Source organism: Equus caballus, chromosome 1 (genome assembly GCF_041296265.1).
Source record: "Equus caballus isolate H_3958 breed thoroughbred chromosome 1, TB-T2T, whole genome shotgun sequence".
Classification (NCBI taxonomy): domain Eukaryota; kingdom Metazoa; phylum Chordata; class Mammalia; order Perissodactyla; family Equidae; genus Equus; species Equus caballus.
In genome coordinates this window covers 67,039,674-67,059,625 of record NC_091684.1, presented here as the reverse complement: position 1 = coordinate 67,059,625, position 19,952 = coordinate 67,039,674, and the positions used below count along the sequence as shown (strand labels likewise).

General features: G+C 50.5%; 1 long non-coding RNA gene across 1 annotated transcript in view; it reads left to right on the top strand.

Annotated features, from left to right (window-relative positions):
• Positions 1 to 19,952, top strand: part of LOC102150514 (uncharacterized) — a 126,358-nt gene that overhangs the window by 14,664 nt on the left and 91,742 nt on the right. Inside the window, exon 2 of the long non-coding RNA XR_001378867.3 lies at positions 8,942 to 9,064. This is a non-coding gene — a long non-coding RNA (uncharacterized lncRNA). The remainder of the gene's footprint in view (positions 1 to 8,941; positions 9,065 to 19,952) is intronic.

The window sequence follows — 19,952 nt, the reverse complement described above, 5'->3', positions numbered from 1 at the left end:
GCATCACCTTATGCGGTGGGATGATGGGCAAGTCACTGCCTCTCTGAGCCTCAGTTTACTGATTAAGAACGTGCGAGCACCAAGACCTTCCAGACTGGGTCACTGAGAATACAGAGTGAACAGGCAGGTACAGGGATATGTAACTCACACAGCATGTGTGTGCACGGGCGCATGTGGGAGTGAATCACGTGGCTTTGCCTAGTGAGAGGCTGGAGGTGCTTAGCAAATGCCTGAGGAGAGGGGAAGCGCCAGCTAAGGTGGCTGCAGTGACGGTGACAGCATTTACTTCTGGTACTCCTTCCCCCATCCCCTGCAGCCCCTCCCCTCCTCCCGATGGAGGGTTCTGGGTAGCTTTGGGTCCCAGCAGGTAAGAGTGGGGCCTATCACGTCTCTCACTGCCTTTTGAGGGGTTTATAGTTTCCAGAGGAGGGTCAGAAAGGTGATGGCTAGACTTCCTGGAAGCCCTCACCCCCTGAGCTTGGCACATGCTCCAGAGGCACATCTTATTGCCCTCCATTAGCAGATGAAGTAAATGAGGCTCAGAGAGGGTGAGTGTCTTGTTCAGGGCAGCCCAGCTAGGAAGTGAGGTCTCTTGGGCACAAGAAACTAGGATGGGCTAGTGAGGCCATGGCTGTTGGAGGCGGACCCTCTCCACTCAGCCTCCACTGGGTATCTCTAGAGTGATCTGCCTCTGCTGGGGTGGGCTACACAGGGAGTCAGGGAAGCACAGAGGTGTGTGGGCATCCACTTTGAGAGCCCCCTTAGGGGCTTTTAATTTTTGTGAAAAGCCCATCTTCACATTAAAAAACAGACAAACCTTTGTTGTCTGTTACATTTTTCTTTTTAATGTGTTTGTTATCATGCAAATCATTTGGCAGTGGCTGCAGCCAAATTCAGAAAGTGGAGGCAGGAGATTTAGAAATTCAACTGTGGGGCCATTGAGGGCCAGTGAGGGCCCTGCCCTCCAGCCCAGGGCTCACGCTTGCTCCACCGCCTGCCCTCTCAGCCTTTGCCTGAGCTGTTCCCCGCGGCGATGCTCTTCTCTGCTTATAAGATTCCTCCTGTGCTGCCCCTCTTGCTCCTGATGCCTGCTCAGGCTGTGTGCCTGTCTCGGGGCCGCCTGGCTCCCTGGGCCAGCTTCACGTTGAGGCTCTCCAGTCAGGAGAGTCTGTCCAGGATGGCAGGCCCAGTCCTTCATCATGGAGAGGGCCATGCAGGGAGCTGGGAAAGACCTTTGGAGTCTCAGAAGAGGAAATCCCAGCCCAGAAGGTTAAAGGGTGACCAACAGTTTTCCCAGGACCCAGGGGTTTCCTGGAATGCAGACTTTCAGTGCTAAGCTGGGACAGTCTTGGTCACCCTAGCTAAAACCGCTTGCTCAGGGCCCCACAGCGAGCCCATGACTCTGAACCTCCTGATGCCCAGGCCAGCATCCTGTCCTGATGCTGTCACTATAGACAGTTAGCACCTTCTTTGGGGGGAGGAGGACGCCGAGGCCCCCTGGGGCAGGGACTGGCCCAAGGCCATGGGTGAGTGAGCTGCAGAGCAGCACAGAGGGACCACCAACCTCTGAACCTCTGCTTGATTCCCACATCCAGGAAATGGCCTGCCCCACGGGAGGGGAGCCTCACTGAGCCTTGGAACCCTGTGGCCTGAGGGCTCCAGCAGGGTTGAGTGCCACCCCAGGGCCACCTCAGACCCCCGCCCCCCAGCTGAGCGGTTGCAGGGGGCTGAGGAGGGGCTGAGTCTCGCTGGCTCCCCAAGCTCGGATGAGCTTATCAGATCTCAGTTTCTCTCCTCCTCTGACTGCCTCTGCCTGGCCTCCGCCCCCACCCTCCGTGGCCCATTCCTCTCTGAAGCGGTGCTCCTTTTCTCATCACCAACATCTCATCGCAGAGATGTTGTTTCTGTTGCTTTAAAAAGTTTCCTTTTGGCGAGGGGGAGGTGAGGAGTTGTTTACTGGGCCCATGAAGGCCCACCGTGGGCTGCACCTGGGGGCCATGGTAGATTTGGGGCCAGTGAAGGCTGTACCCACAACCCTGAGCCCCTGGATCCTGTGCCAAGGTGAGGGACGTGGGATCAACACCTGCTATGCACCCAGCTCCAGCGGGCTTGGCAGCACCCACTGCCTAGTCACACCTTCGTGAGCCTGTGAGGCCAGCGGTTACAGTGTCCATTTCCCACAGGAGGCAGCTGGAGCTCAGCGAAGGTAGCTGGGGCTAGCTGGGGCCCATGCCTCTGGATTCGTGGTCTGGGCTCTGCCCATGGCACAGTGCTGCCTTCAGAGCTTGCCGTTCGACCTCGTCCTTCCTTACCTGCCATTTTCCTCACCCATGCAGGAGGACCCAGGCTCTCTCTAGCCAAGGACACACCTTCCTGAAGCTTCTGTCCTGGGCTCTCTGTGGATAGGGCATGAGCTGTATCCATGTCACCAGAGCTGGATTCAAATTTCAAGTCCTCCTGCCGTGTGACCTCTGGCAAGTCACTTAGCCTCTGTGAGCATCAGATGCCTTGGCTGTCAAATGAGAAACTTGGAGAAGTCCCTGAGAGAGCCTGGTGGATCTGAAGGCTGTCAGGCAGGAGACTGGGGCCTCTGTCTGCTTAACGAGGGCCTCAGGAAGTTTCCTCAGCCAGGTTGGGGAAATTGGTTGAGGTGACAGGGAACTCCTGAGGTGAGTGAGAAAGGGAGCACCATGATCAAGACCATGGTCCAGAAGAATCATGGAGGCCAGACCATCGTGGAGCACCAGGCTCTTGCCCAGGACAGACTCCTTTCCCTTGGCCTCCTCTCAGCTTCAGCTGTCAGGCTCTGTGGGAGGAGGAACTGGAGGTCTCCAGGGATGCTGAACCCCAGCCCACACCAGCAGGCAGATGTGAAATGTTTTATTTTTAGTCCATCATACAACGTCTCTTTGTAGCCCCTCCTGGCCTACGAGTCTGGGGGTGCAGTCACGGATGGCTTCATGGAGGAGGTGGCACCTGGTCTGTGCTGGAAGGATAGTGTAAAACCCCTTGTCTGTAGGCAGGAGGGGGTCAGCATCCTGGCCTCTGGGAGCGTCTGCTCCATCTTGGTTTTCCTGGGGCCCCCACAGGTAGGAGTTTGAGCTTTGCTTAGTCAGGCCACAGCGGTCAGCTTCAGGACTCCTGGTTCTGGGAGCCTCCCTTTCGCTCCTGGGTGTTTGGGGAGGGAGGCCTAGGAGGCCTCATACAGTGTGGTGGAAACAAATAGGAAATCAGCCAGCCTCCTGGTCAGACATGCTCTCACGTGGGCCAGGAGACAGGCTTCTTGTCCTGGCTGACTTGCTCTGTGACCTCGCCCAACTGGCCTGGCATCTCTGAGCTTCAGTTTTCCGTAGTACTAAAATACAATGGTCATATGAAGAGTCAGACTAGCCGGCATTCCCTAGGCATTTACAATGTGCCAGGCACTGAGCCAAGTGCGTCGCTTCTGTGAGCTCATTCAGTCCTCAACCACCTTGTGAGGGAGGCTCGATATGATGCCCACTGTATGGGAAATGGAGGCACAGAGGGGCTGAGTAGCCATCTCCAGGCCCACAGCCAGTGAGAGGTGAAGACAGGATTTTCAGCCTGGCCGTCTGACTGGGGGCTTCTGAGACTGCAAACAAGGCAACTACAGCCATTGCTACCATCGTAGTTTACTCTGGCCAGGTGCTTGACAAGAACACCTCATTTCATGCCTACAATACACCTGTGAGGAGACACGATTATTATGTCTACTGTACAGAGAAGGAAACTGAGGCAAGCTGAGGAACTAGGGCAAGATTCTCCAGCTATTCAGTCATGAGCCAGGGTTGGAATCCAGGTGTCTGACTTCAGAGTCTCTAAGAGATTAGTGTGACTAAATCTCCTGGCACATAGGAGCTGGTATATAGTAAGTGCTCAATAAATAATTGCTGAATTGAACTGAAAGGAAAAGCCACAAAAGCATAAGGTTTTTGGGTCCTGTAGTCCCAGTCTTGCTGACTCCATGGGCTGCCTCTGCTAAGGAAGGAGGAAAAGGATGCCCCAGGAGCCCATGAGAGTGGCTTAGACTGATGCCCTAGCCCTTCAGAGGGTCTCCTGCAGCCTCCAGGCTCCACCTTTCCTCTTCCCATCACTACGTTCCTTTTTTCCTCCAATCATTCCTTTTCTTAAAAAAAGTCAATTTTATTGAGGAATAATTTACAAAATGCACACATTTTAACTGTACAGTTCAATGGGTTTTCACAGATGTAGACAGTGATATTAACGTTGCCACACTCAAAACAAAACACATTTCCATCACTCTGCGAAATTTCGTCATGCCCTTTCCCAGTCAGTCCCTCTTCCTGCACCCATGCTGGGAAACATTGATTTGATTTCTATCACTATAGATTAGTTTTGCATGTTCTAGAACATCCTATAAATGGAATAACAGTATGTGCTCTTTTGTGTAGCTCCATCCATCCTGCACCATGTTTTGGTATTTTGGCCCTTTTTCTTGCTGAGTAGTATTCCGGTAAATGGACGTACACAGTTTATCTGTTCATCAGTTGATATGTTCATCAGTTGATATGCATTTATGTCCCGTCCAGTTTTAAGATGTTATGAGTAAAGCTGCTATGAACACTCACATGCAAATCTGGGTGGACATTTCTTCATTTTTCTTGGATCGATGCTGAGAATCAGAGTTCAGTGTCTGGCAAGGACATGTTTTACTGTATAAGAAGCTACCAAACTCTTTTCCAAAGTGTTTGCATCATTTTAGCTCCCAGCAGTGCTATCATTGGTTGCACCTATCCATAAGTTATAATCATCACATACATTGTTACTATTATTTTGAACACACTGTTATCTGTTAGATCATTGGGAATAAAAAGTTGAAAGTTTCTCTTTTACCTTCACCTACTCCTCCTCTAATGCTCTTCCTTTCTTTATGTAGATTTGATTTGTGACATACATCATTTTTCTTCTCTCTGAAGAACTTCTTTTTAGCATTTCTTGCAAGGCAAGTCTACTGGCAACAAATTTCCTCAATTTTCGTTTGTCTGAGAAAGTCTTTATTTCTCCTATAATTTTGAAGGGTAATTTGGCAGGATATAGAATTCTAGGTTGGTGATTTTTTTCCCTCTCAACACTTTAAGTATTTCGCTCCTCCCCTTCTTGCTCGAATGCTTTCTGAGGAGTCTGACGTAATTCTTACCCTTGCTCCTCTATACGTAATCGTTGTCCCCCTCCCCCCCCGACCGACACTCTGGTTTATTTCAAGATGTTTTATCTCTGGTATTTTGCAGTGTGACTATGATATGCCTAGGTGTAGCTTTTTGGCTTTTTCCTTCTTAGTGTTCACTGAGCTTCCTGGAATATGTGGTTTGGTGTCTGACATTAAGTTTTGGAAATTTTCAGTCATTATTGCTTCAAATATTTCCTCTGTTTCTTTATTTCTTCTCCCTCTGGTCTTCCCATTACACACGTATTACACTGTTTGTAGTTGTCCTATAGTTCTTGGATATTCTGTTTTTTTCAGTCTTTTTCTCTTTACCTTTCTGTTTGAGAAGTTCCTATTGAGGTTGCCTCAAGAGCAGAGATTCCTTCCTCAGCTATCTCCAGCCTACTAATGAGACCATGAGAGACGTTCTTCATTTCAGTTTCAATGCTCTTCATGTCTAGCATTTCTTTTTGATTCTGCTTTAGAATTTCTATCTCTCTGTTTATATTACCCATCTGTTCTCGCATGTTGCCTACTTTTTCCATTAGAGAACTTAGCATATTAATCATAGTTTTTTTAAACTCCTGGTCTGATAATTCCAATATTCCTGCCATATCTGAGTCTAGTTCTAATGCTCCCTCTGTTTCTTCAAACTGCTTTTTTTTAATCCCTTTTATTATACTTTGTAATTTTTTCATGGAAAACCAGATTTGATGTACTAGATAAAAAGAACGTGGTTCTGGTTCCCACAGAGGTTTCTGCCCATGAGTTTCTGCTCAAGTAAGTTGTGATTCTCTGCGTCTACCTTGTCTGCCTGTCTCTCCAATTTTTGAGGCAGTAGTTTGCCCTGTGTGTGTGTGAAAGATTCACCCTGAGCTAACATCTGTTGCCAATCTTCCTCTTTTTTTGTTTTCCCTCTCCAAAGCCACAGTATGCAGTTGTATATTCTAGTTCTAAGTCCTTCTAGTTCTTCTACGTGAGCCACCACCACCGCATGGCTATTGACAGACCAATGATGTGGTTCTGCATCTGGGAACCGAGCCTGAGCCGCTGGAGCAGAGAGCACTGAACTTTAACCATTAGGCCCCCAGGGCTAGGTCTTATGTATCTTTTGTCTATAGTGTCTTATCTCCTATTAATTCCTTCCTATTCCTATTAATTCCTATCAATTTCATAGATTGTATTTTTAAGCTATAGAAGTTCTGTTTCTTTTTTTCATGGTTTCCATTTATCTCTTCATTATATTTTCTTTTAAATTCTTGAATATTTTAATAATAATTATTTTAATATCTTTGTCTGCTATTTCCATAATTTCTGTCATCTAAGTCTGTTTCTATTGAATTATTTTTCTTCTAGTTGTGGTTACATTTTCTTACTTTCTGTCATGTCTAGGAGTTTTTGTTTGAATGCTGGACATTGTGATGTTCCATTGCTGAGTGTTTTGCTTTTGTTAATACTCTTTAAAGAGTATTCACAATATTGCTTGGTAGGTAGTTAGTTTACTTTGGATCAAGTTACTCCTTTTGAGGCTTATTTTTAACCTTTGTTAAATTCATCAATGACACCTCTCTACTCTGATGGGTTGGAACTCAAAGTCTCACATCTCTATGTGACCTTTGGTAGTTGTTAAACTCATAACTCCCTGGTAGTAATTTTTTCTCTGATAGTCACTCTTTGTCTGGCCCCATCAAGTCTTACCCTCAACATGCACAGCTTATGATTCATTCTAAGGTTCAAGAGAACCCCTATGGAGACTTCTGGAGCTTTCTCTGCCTAGCTGCCTCCTTACTGGTACTCTGCCCACAACTTCCAGCAGGCTGAACCTCTCCATGCTGCAATCACTGTCTCATCAGCTCAGTGAGACTGCTGTGCTCCACTTGGATTCTCTTTCTTTGTTCAGTGGCCTGGAACATGTCTCCAGTTAGAAAACTGGGACAATCACAGAGCATACCTTGTCTGTTTCCCTTCTCTGAGGAAGCATGGACCTGTGCTTCTGTGTGAAAATGGATGTTTCTATGTTGGTTCCATTTTCTTTCTTTCTTTTTTTTTTTATGGTGAGAGGGCTAGTCTGATTACCAGTGGCTCTGTCAAGGCTAGAAGTGCACCTCATTGGCTCTCTGTGCAGCGTTCATGATGAATAGAAGTTCATTTCATGATGAGTAGATGCCTTGTGGAGGAGGGCATCTTAGGAGAAGGGGCTGTACAGGGAAAAGTTTGAGTTTGAGGCATGTTCAGGGATTGTATATGCAGTGTGTGTGCAGGGAGGGTCAGAGGTGAGTCAGAGGGAGAGGCAGAAATGTATTTGCAAAGGACCTTGAGTGGCAGTCTAGGAGTCTGCACATTATCCTGAAGGTCTTGAGGAGGCTATAGCTAGTAATTATTGTTATAACTATAACAACAATACCATGTAATTGATTTGTTTTCATGTACCAAGCAGGTACTGCTCTAAGCTCTTTCCATGGATGTCTCATTTACTCCTCCAGCCAGCTCTTGAAAGACTACAATGTTACTAGGAATTCCCACGGGCCATGTGTTTTTCTGAACACTTTACGCAATGATCTCATTTAATATCACAATAACACTATGTGGTAGCAACTATAACTATGCCTATTTTACAAATCAGGAAACTGCGGCACAGAGAGGGCAAATGACTTATGGTCACATAGAGAATAAGTAGCAATGAGGGGTGATTTTCTTTTCTTCCAAAGTACTCTTTTAACATTACTGTAATAATGTTCTTACAATGAAAAAGAGCTGCCTTTGGGCCATCCAGGTGTCTGTCGTAGTCCATTGCCTGCAGACACTGCATATTAGTGCGTGTGGCTGCCAGGCCTGGTGGACATGGCATTGCGTGGCAGTCAAGTGGTATCTATGATGGTTTAAAAACATATCATCAAATTCATTGACACTCTTCTCATCAAAAGCGTGCCTATAAACCCCCCTTCAATATGGGCCAGCTTTAGCGACTTGCTTCTAATGAATAGAATGTGGTAGAAATGATACTGAGTTACTTTGGAGGCTAGTTTTAAAAAGACAACTCTGGGGGCCAGCCTGGTGGCACAGCAGTTAAGTTTGTATGTTCCACTATGGCGACCCAGGGTCCGCCGGTTCGGGTCCCGGGTACAGACATGACACCATTCATCAAGCCATGCTGTGGCAGGTGTCCCACATAGAAAGTAGAGGAAAATGGGCATGGATGTGAGCTCAGAGCCAGTCTTCCTCAGCAAAAAGAGGAGGATTGGCAGCAGATGTTAGCTCAGGGCTGATCTTCCTCAAAAAAAAAAATTAAAAATTAAAATTAAAAAGACAACTCTGCCTAAGTTGTTCCCTTGTGACACATGCCTTGGGTGTCTTATAGTTTTGCCTTTTCTAGAATATCATATAAGTGAGATCATTCACTGTGTAGTCTGTTTTCTGGGTCTTTTTACTTAGCATATTGCTTTTGAGATTCAGCCATGTTGCTGTGTGTGTCTGCAGTTTGATCATTTTTATTTCTGAGGTGTTTTGTTAATCCATACATTTGATATTCATTTTTCCACCCCAGGCCTGGGCATATGACAGATGCTGAATAAGTGGGTGTTGAGTGGCCATTCGGGTGATTGGAAGGCGGATGTGGGACTCCTCTGCAAATCCGCTAAAGCAAGGCTCTGACGGGGGTTGGAGGAGGCAAAGATGACATTTTCCCAAGACTCATTTATCATTCATTAATTCGCGACTGTTTGTTGAGTATCTACTCCATGATAACTGTTGTACTAGGTCACAATAAGCTGTTCCTGCCCCCTCGAGAGCTGACTACTGAGCTGCGAAGACAACCCATCAAACAGTTAACATCTTGGGAGAAAGGAAAAGCAGAGCAAGGGGAGAGACCAGCAGGGCAAGGTAAGTGTGGGAGATGGGGAGGACAGGCTGAGGGTTCAGTGGAGTAGGCAGCAGGATGGGGTGGGTGAGGCAGACAAGGCTTCCCCGAGAAAGTCAAGGCTTGACAGAGGTGGTGTTTGCTGGACTGTGGAGGAGGGAAGGGTGTGCCTGGCAGAAGGAACAGCGGCGTGAAGGCCCCTGTGTGAGCCCAGTGTGAATGTGGGGAGTGGTCAGATTTGCGGCTGGAGAGGTGATCCTAGGACCAGCGGGGAGGACCCACAAGTCTTAGAGTTTTCCTTTTGTTCTGAAGACAGTGGGGGTCCATTGAAGGATTTTAAGTTGCAAAGTGATATAATTAGGGTCTGTCTACTTGAAAGTGGAGAAAGGAGTGAGTGTATAAGTCCAGGGAGGAAGACCAGTGGGGGATGTTGTAAGTACCTCAGGTAAGGGATGGTGGTGACCTGGGCAAGGGCAACAGGGAGAAGGGATTTTAGACCAACTTCAAGGCAGACTTTCCAGGATCTGGAGACTGATCTTATGTGAGGAGGGGGAGGGGCGAAATAAGACATGAGACTAGATCCCAGATTTGGAACTTGGGCAACTGAGTAGATAGTAGTGCCAATCCCTGGAAGAGGAGCAACTAAGTGGGGAGCAGGAGGTAAGAGACGATGAGTAAATATGGGAAGTGTTGAGGTTAAAGTGTCTGCAAGATGTCTGAATGGAAAGTCCAGGAGGCAGTTGGCTGTTTTGGCCTTAAGAGGGAATCTTGGCTGCACCCGAGATTTGGGAGGCATTGGCATGGAGGAGGAGGTAGATGAGCTTGCCTGGAAATGAGCGAAGAGTATGGAGGGCTGAGGGCTCCACACAGAGACCTGAGGAACACCAGGAGTCAAGAAGGGCAAAGAGGTGTACAAGCGAGAGTGAAGGAAATGGCATGGAGAACAAAAGTGTAGACCAAGGAGTGTGTGGAGGAGCCGAGGGGCAGAGTGGTGAAAGGAGAGGCAGCGGACACCAGGAGGCATGCTGCCCAAGGGTCAAGTCAGACAACCTGCAGGACCCCAGCACGGCCAGTCCCTGATGACCTGAGATGACCCCTGTGGAGGAGTGGGAGAAGTTAAGCCAGTGAGCTGGCTGTGAGGAGTTGGGGGGCAGGGGAGATGGTTTGGATGCACTTCTGTTGTGCATCCAAGTTTGGTTGTGAATGGGGGTGTGAGCTAAGGCTGCAGCTGGCCAGGGACATGGGCTCAAGGGAGGATTTTAGATGAGAGAGGCTTGGGTGTGTTTAAGTGCAGATGAGAAACAGCCAGGAGAGAGGGGTGTTCTGGTTGTCTATTGCTGTGTAACGAACCACCCAAAACTCAGTGCCTTAGAACAACAACCATTGATTTTCTCCCACAATTCTTGGATTGACTGGGATTAGCTGGTTTATCTTGGGCTGCCGTCACCTGAAGTTTTGACTGGAACATCAAGATGGCCCATCACACGACCAGCAGCTGGTGCTGACCGATGATAGGGAGCTCGGCTGGGGTTGTGGACCAGGTTCTTGGTTCTCCTCCATGCAGCCTTTCCACCTTGACTGGGCTTCTCACAGTCTAACAGCTGGATTCCAGGAGGGAGTATTATAAGCCCTCCAAAGGAGAAGCTGCAGATATCTTAAGACCTCGTCTTGGAAGTCCCACAGTGTCACTTCTGCCATATTCTAGAGGTCAAAGCAAGTCACAGGCCAGCCCGATTCGAGGGGAAGGGGAATAGACTCCATCTCTTCATGGGAGGAGCTGCGAAGAATTTGGGCAATCTTTAATGTAACATAGGAGAAGGTGAACCTACAAGAGAATAATTGGTGGATACATCAAGAAAATGGCAGGGCTTGGGGCCCAGGGCACACGTAATGGGACTGGCTTTAGAGAGAAGAAGGGCTTGGAATGGGGGTCCAGGGGGGTAGGGTCATCTTACTTTTTTTTTTTTTGAGGAAGATTAGCCTTGAGCTAACATCTGCTGCCAATCCTCCTCTTTTTGCTGAGGAAGACCGTCCCTGAGCTAACATCCGTGCCCATCTTCCTCTACTTTCTATGTGGGATGCCTACCACAGCATGGCTTGCCACGCAGTGCCATGTCCACACCCGGGATCCAAACTGGTGAACCCCTGGGCCGCCAAAGCGGAACATGCATGCTTAACCACTGTGCCACCGGGCCGGCCCTTACATTTTATCAAGACCTCAGCAGATCAACCAACCACAAGGTTCCAAGTTGTATAAGCCACTTGGCACTTTCCCCTCCCTTTGTAGCTGAGGTGGTAGAGAGCCTCTCAGGAACGACACACATTCCTGAGTGCTAGCATATGGCCTGAATCAGTTCTCCCAGTGGCTCTCTGTGGTCAATTGAGGTCAATTTCGTGATGCCCATTTTCCAGGTGAAGCAACTGAGGCTCAGCAAGTCTCTCTCTCTGAGTTTGTGTGAATGCCTGTGTTGATTATCTGCACATAAAAGATGTTTGCTCTCACCTATCTGAAGAGCATCTAGATGTCATAATAGCTCTTTAGAGAAGGGAACCCACAATGGACATGGAGTGAAATTCTCATCCCGGGAGAGGGGCGTTGGGAAGTAGGGCATCAGCTCAGGCCCTGGCAGCCTGAGGGGGTCCTGGACTGGAAGGGCACCTGGGACTGTGAGGTGCGAGCCCCTCAGGATTAGAGCATGGGGAGGAAGGAAGAGATGCTTGGCTGCAGAAACCATGAACTGGTGACCACCATTCCAACCACCCTAATCATGCACTCGTGATATTAATAAAAATAATTTATGTCATGTGACTTCTTTTTAACTAGCTGCTTTCAAGACTTAAAACCAGGATTATCAAAGGCATGCATTTATAAATTATTAGCCCAGAGCTCATAAGCACATATACTTTGGGGAACACTTTGGTAGCACTTTAAATTAATTTATTGTCATTCATTCCAGCTGTCTGTGATGTACACCTTCAGCTATAAATTGTACCATCATCTGACACACAATTAACTCAGGTGCTGCCCAAGCCAGAGCACATAATAAAACATTTGAATACAATTTCTTTAGAGACATACGTCTCCCTTCTCCTTCTTTTCTCCTTTTCTCTCTTCTTTCCCTCCCCTCCTCTCCATTCCCCTCCCCTCCTCTCTCCTCCTCTTTCCTCCCCTCTCCTATTAATGACAAGCAACATGGAGAGAAGAAAGGTGCTTAGGAGTCATGTTGGCAAAGGAATCAGGGCAAGTAAGACCCACTGTGCCCTGCAGCCCTCCGCAGGGCTCGTGGGGCTTCAGTCCATTGTCCGGATGGGACATCAGAGGTCCGGAGAAGGTGTGGGTTTGTCGAAGGCCACACAGCCAGTAGAAACCATGACCTGCATCCTACCCCATTGCCTCCTTGGTAGGCAAGCAGAGGTCATGCTCCTGAGAACTTTGGCCTGTCCATGAGTGACCACAGAACTCAGAAGAAAGCTAAACACGGAGAATCAGATTTCTTTGAGAGGAGTTTCTCAGAAAAGAATTATGGGGAGGCAGGGCAAGAGAAGGAAAGAACGGAAGAGGATTAATCCCGTGTTCCCTGCCTTTAAACATCAGAAAGGCAGAGAGTGGCTTGTTTTGGGGTCCCAGGGGGACAGAGCTGGCACCTTGGGAAGCAGTCCCAGGAGGACAATTTGGATCCCATGTGGAGGGATTTGGTAATGGTGAGAGCTGGCTGAGGTTGGAGGGGGTTCCCTGTCATGGGAGGAATGCAACTGGAGGCCTCTGGGGGACATGGAACCTTGGAATAGTGGATTAGTTTCCTATGGCTGCTGTAAGAACTGGCCACAAAAAAGTCGTGGCTTACAATAATACAAATGTATTATCTTACAGTTGAGGAGGTCAGAACTCCAAAATGAGTCTTACTGGGCTAAAATCAAGGTGTTGGAAGGTCTGTATTCTTTAGAGACTCTGGGGGACAATCCAGTTCTTTGCCTTTTCTGGCTTCAAGAGGCTACCTGCTTTCCTGGACTCATGGTCCCTTCCTCCATCTTCAAAGCCAGCGATGTCAGGCTGTGTTCCTCTCATGTTGCCATCTCTCTGGTTGTCTCTTTTGCCTGCTTTGTGTACCCTTGTGATCACACCAGGGCCACCTGGCTAGTCCAGAAACATCTCCTCATCTCAGTGTCAGCTTGTTAGCAACCTTAATTCCCCTTTCCACGTAACCTAACATATTCTTAGGTCCTGGGAACTAGGATCATGAGCTAGGATCATGTAGACATCTTTGAGGGGGGCTATTGTTCTGCCTACCACAAATGGGGAGTAAGGCCTCTGAGGTCTGCCTTGCACAGAGAGATTTTCTAATCTGGAACCGGAGACATTTTATTGCTTTACCTAAGCAGGATGAGGTATATGGAAGAGGAAAAAGGAGAAGGGAGGGGCGGGTTTGGGGGCAGGACCGAAGGAGAGAAAAATGGATCAGGAGAAGTGGCAGAAGAAAAAGGAGGATGGAAAACTCTATCACCTCCCATGTCAGATGGCCGCTGCCCCTGCGTTCAGTTTGAGGTCAGGCTGACCATTAGGAGACTTGAACTTAAAGCCCAGTCCCGCTGTGCGACCATGAACCAGTCTGCTGCCTGCTCTCGCTGGGTCAGTGTCTCCATGGGTAAAATGAGATTCCTTTGGCCCTGCCCTTTGAGAGTTCTCCAAATGACGTCTCTGGAGTGGGCCCCCTTGAGGGAGGCTACAGGGGACTTGGGCCAGGCCAGAGGGCGGCTGCCTGGCAGGGGGGAGGCAACACCCTCACCCAGCAGGCAAATGGCCATCGCTGCTCTGTGAAGGGTGGACTGTGGAGCCCAGTGGTCCCTGGTCTCTGGAGGCTCCAGACCTGTGCCCAGGCCCCACCTGCAAGGCCCTGTGAGTTTGCCCTCCTCCGGCAGGCATCCCGTCCTCCCCACCAGCTTGGTTTTCTTGCCTTCATCCCCAGAAGCCCTAGCCTTCCTGGGGATCTGGTCCCGGGAGAGTTTTGTGGAGGCTCCTGGAAGGAGCCCTGCAAGAGGCTGAGTGTTTCTGGCTTCTTTCTCTTGCACGCTTAAGGGCAAAGTGTGGGTCTTCTGTCTGTCTCTCTCTTTTCTCTCAAAACCTATGGATAAGGTCCTCAGCTTGCATAATAATAGTACTTACCTCACAGGGCTTTGGACAAGTAGAGTGATGAGCAGTAGATGGTGGCATTCCTTGCAGTGCTGTCCCTGGGCAGGCCATGTTCATTCATTCTCAAATACCCCTTCCCTCGTGACATCTGCCGGGAACCCCTGGCCCCAAATAACAGCAGGTCTGAACTCTGTAGCTTCACCATGTGTGATGGGACCTTTGGAGTTTATGTTTTTGTCCCCTGGTCTGTCTTGCTGTCCTGGAGTGGGCCCTCAGAGGCCACACAGACTGTGACGTTCCTGAGGCAGGGCCTATGTCCGATTGGCCTGCCCGGCTCCAGGAGCCACCCCAGCTGGGTACTTAGTAGGTGCTAGGTCAGATGTTGGAATGAATGGATGTGTGAAGGAATTGATGCATGAGTGGATGCTCAGCTGGGAATTAATTCACTTAGCAGGCATTGCTCAGCACTGTTCTTCTGCCAGACCCCATGGGAGGCAGGCTCCTGCCTCTGCCCCTGCCCTCCAGGTGCTTACTGGGCAGCTTTGACTTTCATGTGCCACTGTGGTGGGTGTGCAGACCACCACCAGCAGAGAAAGGAGGGCAAAGTCTCAGGATGGAGGCATCTGTGGTCCTTGAATCCTCAGCACTCACTCACTGCTGGTATTTGTGTCTCCTCTTAGCTCTGGCCAGAACTTGAAGAGCCAACAACCAATTCTATTAATCAATTGTCTGCTGCCTGTGCTGGGAGCAGGGCTGCCTGCCCAGATAAAGCCCCAGGGGAGGGGCAGGGGACCAGGAAACAGGCAGGTGCGTGAGCAAAGCCCGCCCCCTATCCTGGTGGGCACACACTGTGATGGGCGTGCACGCCCACACTCTCACACACACTGATGTGTAGGTCTTTGGGCATACCCGTCGCCTCTGTCATGCATACACACAGCCCCACACCCTCGCGCAGCCCCTCCTATGTGCATCTTCCCTGCAGCATGAGCTTCCCACGCCCAACATCTGCCCTGGAGCCTGCTCCCACACGCCCTGCCCACCTCCACACACTCGTCCCACGCCTTGACAGTCACAATACTTCTGCATATCTCCAGCACGTACACCTGCCCATACACACATCCTCCATATACTGCTTGCCAGCGCCCATGCTGAAGGCTTCCTCTGTGTTCCCTAAGGCAGAGAGGTGCCAGCATGGACCGGCTTTATTAAGGGGCCAGATGGATCGTTATCTGGAGCTGGTTGGTTTGGTCTGAATTGTTCGCGGTGGAATAAGAGACCTGGATTCAAGTCAGAGGTTCTAAATTCACTACCCACGTGGGACCCTGAATGAGTCTGTTTCCCAATCCAGACCTCAGTTTCCTCATCTGTGAGATGGGAATAATGCCAACCCCAGTGGGGGTCTCCAGGATCCAATCGAATGCTATCATGGAAATAAAAATGTTTGGTGAGAACAGAGAGGGTCAATTGACATTATTATTGTTCATTTTCTTGCCATCATTGTTGTTCACGAGTCAGAGTCCTTTGGAATCCTGGTAAGCCCTGCTGATGTGCTTGTGACGAGGAAAATCTGTCCTGATCCTGGTAACCTTGAGGGTTTGACAGCCCACACCCCAGATCCCCTACCCCATATCACTGGAACCCTGCCAGGTCCAGCTTCTCCCTCAGGCTGTTCTGCATCTGCCTGTCTAGGCCAAAGAACATGGCTGTGCCCTCAGCCGCCTCTTGACCGCCTCCTCCATCCACGCCCAAGACTTGGGGGCAAGTCTCCATCCAAGACTTTTTCCCCACCGGGTTCCCCTGTTGAGCATAATTGTTGGCTGCAGGAGGGCACCATCGTTGCACTCAGGGGTCCCAGGGAGCTCTGAGGAACTGTGGTCCCTAGCAGCTTGGCGGGCCAAGGTGGGAGACAGGACTATGGGTGCGTGTGTGGTGTGGGAGCATGCAGGTGTGTGTGCCTGTGGGTGTGAGAGAATGTGTCTGTGGGGATGTCCGTGTGGGTGTCAGAGTGTTGGTGGATGCCAGGGAGGGTGAGTTTGTGTGGGGGTGTGTATGTCCGTGTGAGTAGGAATATAGCCTGTGTGGCAGTGTGAATATGTGGTGTGTGGGCATGTCTGTGCTGTCTGGGAGAGTGAGACTGTGTGGGTGAGTGTGCTGTGTGTGTGTAGAACTTCATTTTTGTGCCTGTGAGTTGCAATGTAGTGTGTATGCATGTGCGATAGTTGATCATGACCTTGTGAATGTGTGTGGGTATGTGTGGGTTGTGATAGTGCTTCGGTGGTGTTGGGGAATGTGTGTGGAGGTATGTGTGTACTGTGTCTGGGTGGGAGTGTGTGTGTGTGTGTTGTTTGTGGGGTGTCAGTGTAGGTGTCTGAGTGAGTGTGTGTGTGTGGTGTCTGTCAGTCTGGTGTGGGTGTGTCTGTGGAGTGTGGGTGTCTGGGAGGATAGCTGTGGTGCGGCTGTGGGTTTCTTTGCTGGGCATGTGATGTGAGTGTGCTGGTGGAGGAGGTGGGAGAGGCAGTCTGGGCAGGGGGGTGGGTGGCGGCAGGCAGGCGGCCAGGGCGCCTCCCCTGCTTCCTTGTGCAGAGCGCTTCCCTGTGCGCAGTGGCTGGGCTGACAGCCGGGCAGAGAAGAAAACTAGACGTCAGGGAAATCAGTCAGAGACAAATCGATTCCCTTTAGAGGTGAGAAAAAGCAGATGCTGCAGCTGCTGGTGGCCCGTTAGGCTCTGAGCCACATCCCCCCCAGCCCAAGCTGCCCTCCCCGACTCCTCCGCACAGCCAACATTCCCCTTCCACTGCCTTTGTTAGGGGCCCTGTTGCGGGCCTGCTGCCTGGGCTGCCATGCCTCCCTTCCCCTGCAGCCAGGTGTGCTTTACAGAACCCAGGCTGGGCGTGTGTGTGTGTGTGTGCATGTGTGCATGTGTGTGTGTGCGCCTGCAGATGTAGTTGTGGTCCTCACCTGATGGCAGAGACCCCTTAGGGACTTCAGAGGCCGTGGGTCACCAAGTTGGCCAAGGATACCCAGTGAGCTGAGGCAGCTCTGAACCAGGACTCACGCCTCCTGGGTGTCGACCAAGGCAGATCTGTGCCATGCCCCACTCCCTCCTGCCCCAGCCCCGACCCCAGAGCCTCTTTGAGCAAAGCGTCCTTTCTTCCTTTCCTAATCTGTTGAGGGATTCGTGCAAGAGGAGCTGTCCCTGGGCAGTGCTGCTTCCCTGTGTGCACATCAGGCCTGGCCACAGCAGCCTCACTCCTTCATATAGCCTGGTGAGGAGGGTCTGTCCCCACATCCCACAATCTGCCCAGCTGGTGCTGATCTGGGCTGCCCTGATCAGCTTCTGACTCAAGTAGGGGCTAAAGATCAGCCTCTTGGCTTCAGCCCCATGGGGGGTGTCCGAGGTCCCTGAGCCTGGGAGCCCTGCCTCAGAGCAGCTGCTGTAGGTGGGGCCCCTACTCCCTGCCTGGGTCTTGCTGACACCTCGGCTGTGGGGTCGTCCCCTACTCCAGGTCCTCCTTTCTCTGCCACCACCTTTTCCTTTGGGCCAAAACACCCAAACAAGTTAGGAAATAAGGGTGAAGCTTGTCATTGCACAGAAACGGTGACTCTTCTGGACGCTAGCTCTGTTTCCCCAGTGTCCCTGGCTCTTGTGGTCAGCCTCTCAGGCATCCGCTCAGCTGGGCTCCTGAGCATTTGTTCTCAGCCAGTCCCTGGATGTGGCCGCAAGCAAGCTGACCTGGGCCTGCCTTCAGGAGCCTTGCATCTAGCAGGAAGACACACCATGACTCCATCTGGGCCTGAGAACTTCAGGGTGGGAAGAGAGGGTGCACTGGGCCCCACAGCAAAACCAGCCTCCACCCAGCGCCCCTGACCCCACCTTCCGGGGCTGCACCCTCCCCAGCTCCATCTTCCGTCCTTGTCAGGACAGTCGGCTTTGTCCAGCAGGGATGTCCTGCTATATGAGCGTGAAGTAGTTGAAGTCGGAGCTGCTCTGTTGAGTGGGGGGTAGGAGAAGTAGCTGTTCCAGGGGCTTGGTTTTTGGATGCCTGTACTAACAGACCCTCCCCCCTGCTTCCTGGACCCACCCCTCTGCCCACAAAGACCCTCAAGACCCTGCTTTCTGCTCTCCACTTTCAGGCATGTCCTGACCCATGTCCACTTGCCTGAGTCCTCCGTTGCCATCCCTGGCCACACTCTGGAATCTGGAACCTGCATTGAGAGACCTGTGTTCTAAGCCCTGGCTGTGTGTTCTGAGATAGGCAGTAAACCTCTCTGGGCCTTGTTTCCTCCCCTGCCAAGGGGATGAGGATCCAGGCCTTGCTCACCCCAGAGGGACCAAGATCGGGTGGCAGGTATGATTGCTGCTTGGAGTAACAGTTGTGTTTTTGTTATTGGTGGTCAGGAGGATGGCTGATGGAACCCTTCCAAAACCCCACCCCTGGCCTAGATTCCCAGTGGCCAGACAGAGGGGAGAGGCCAAGGATTGATCTACAAACATTGATTGAGCCAGTTTGGGACCAAGCCCTGTTGTGGACAGACAGCAGGTGCCAGCCTGGTGCCTGGCCCATAAGATACATCCAAAAAAATACCTGCTGAGAGAAAGAATGGGTGCTGTTGTGAATGTGAATGTTGCTGACATGTTCCCAGCTCCTAGGGAGCTTACAGTCTCACTGGGACACATTGGGTGGGACAGGAGAGTGGGTTCTGACTCCAGCTCTGCTTCTGACTGCTCCTGGCCTTCCTGTTTGTCCCTCAGTAACATTGGGAGCTCTGTGACCTTGAAGATCATTTCCTGCTGGGATATTAATACCACCACTAATAATAACAGCAGCCATCGAGGCAGGAACAAGCATACTAATATTAGCTGCACCTGTTGAGGGCCTAGCACGTGCCAGGCCCTCTACATATGTTATGACATCAGCCCTTGTGAGCCTTCCCCTGTTCTGTGAGCTGGACTCATCGTCTCCATGTTGACAATGTGGGGCTGGATGCTCTATTCTTGCCCAGGGTCCCAGAGCCGGGACAGAGCTCCAGGCTATTTTAGTTGGGCTCTGAGGATGACAAGGAACAGAGGTACTCAGCTGACCTCAAGTAGGGGAAGGCTGAGTAAAAAGAGAAACATCATGGGGACCTGCGGTGAGCCACCACCCTGGGCTGCAGGCAGGGCTGGGCCGAGGTATGGAAGGGCAGGAGCTAGGGAGCCCCCGCCCGGGGCAGCAGCGAAAACTCCCTGCGGCTGCAGTGCCGGCGTCGTCCCCAGTGGACCTCCTCGTCCCGGCGCCCTTCTTCTTTGTGTCCCGTGCCAGCTCATGCATTCTCTTCTTCCTCTCCATGTTTGTGTTCTGGACCTCAGCCCCTGCTCCTCATGGATGCGGCTGCCTGACTGCTCCAACTCTCCCTTCTGTCCAGGTCTCCTTTCAGGTCCTCTCTCTCAGCTGCCTGCCCACTTCACTTATTTCCTAGTTCAAGGTCCACAGCCAGGTCATGTCTCCATCCCCTACCGGGTCCCCTGCCCTGTCTCCCTCTGGATTGGCTGCCTCTTGGTCAGGCCTACCCCAGGAAGGCAGCTGCAGTGTACAGGCCACTTTCTCTTCACCCAGCAGTTCTCAGACTTGACCTTAGGATCTTGTTACACTCTTGAAGATTATTGAGGACCCAAAAAAGCTTTTGTTTATGTGGCATATCTATTGATATTTACCATATTAGAAATTAGAACTGAGAAATCATAAAATATTTATTCTTGAAGAGCAAGAATAAGTCATTGCAAATCAACCTAATATATTTTT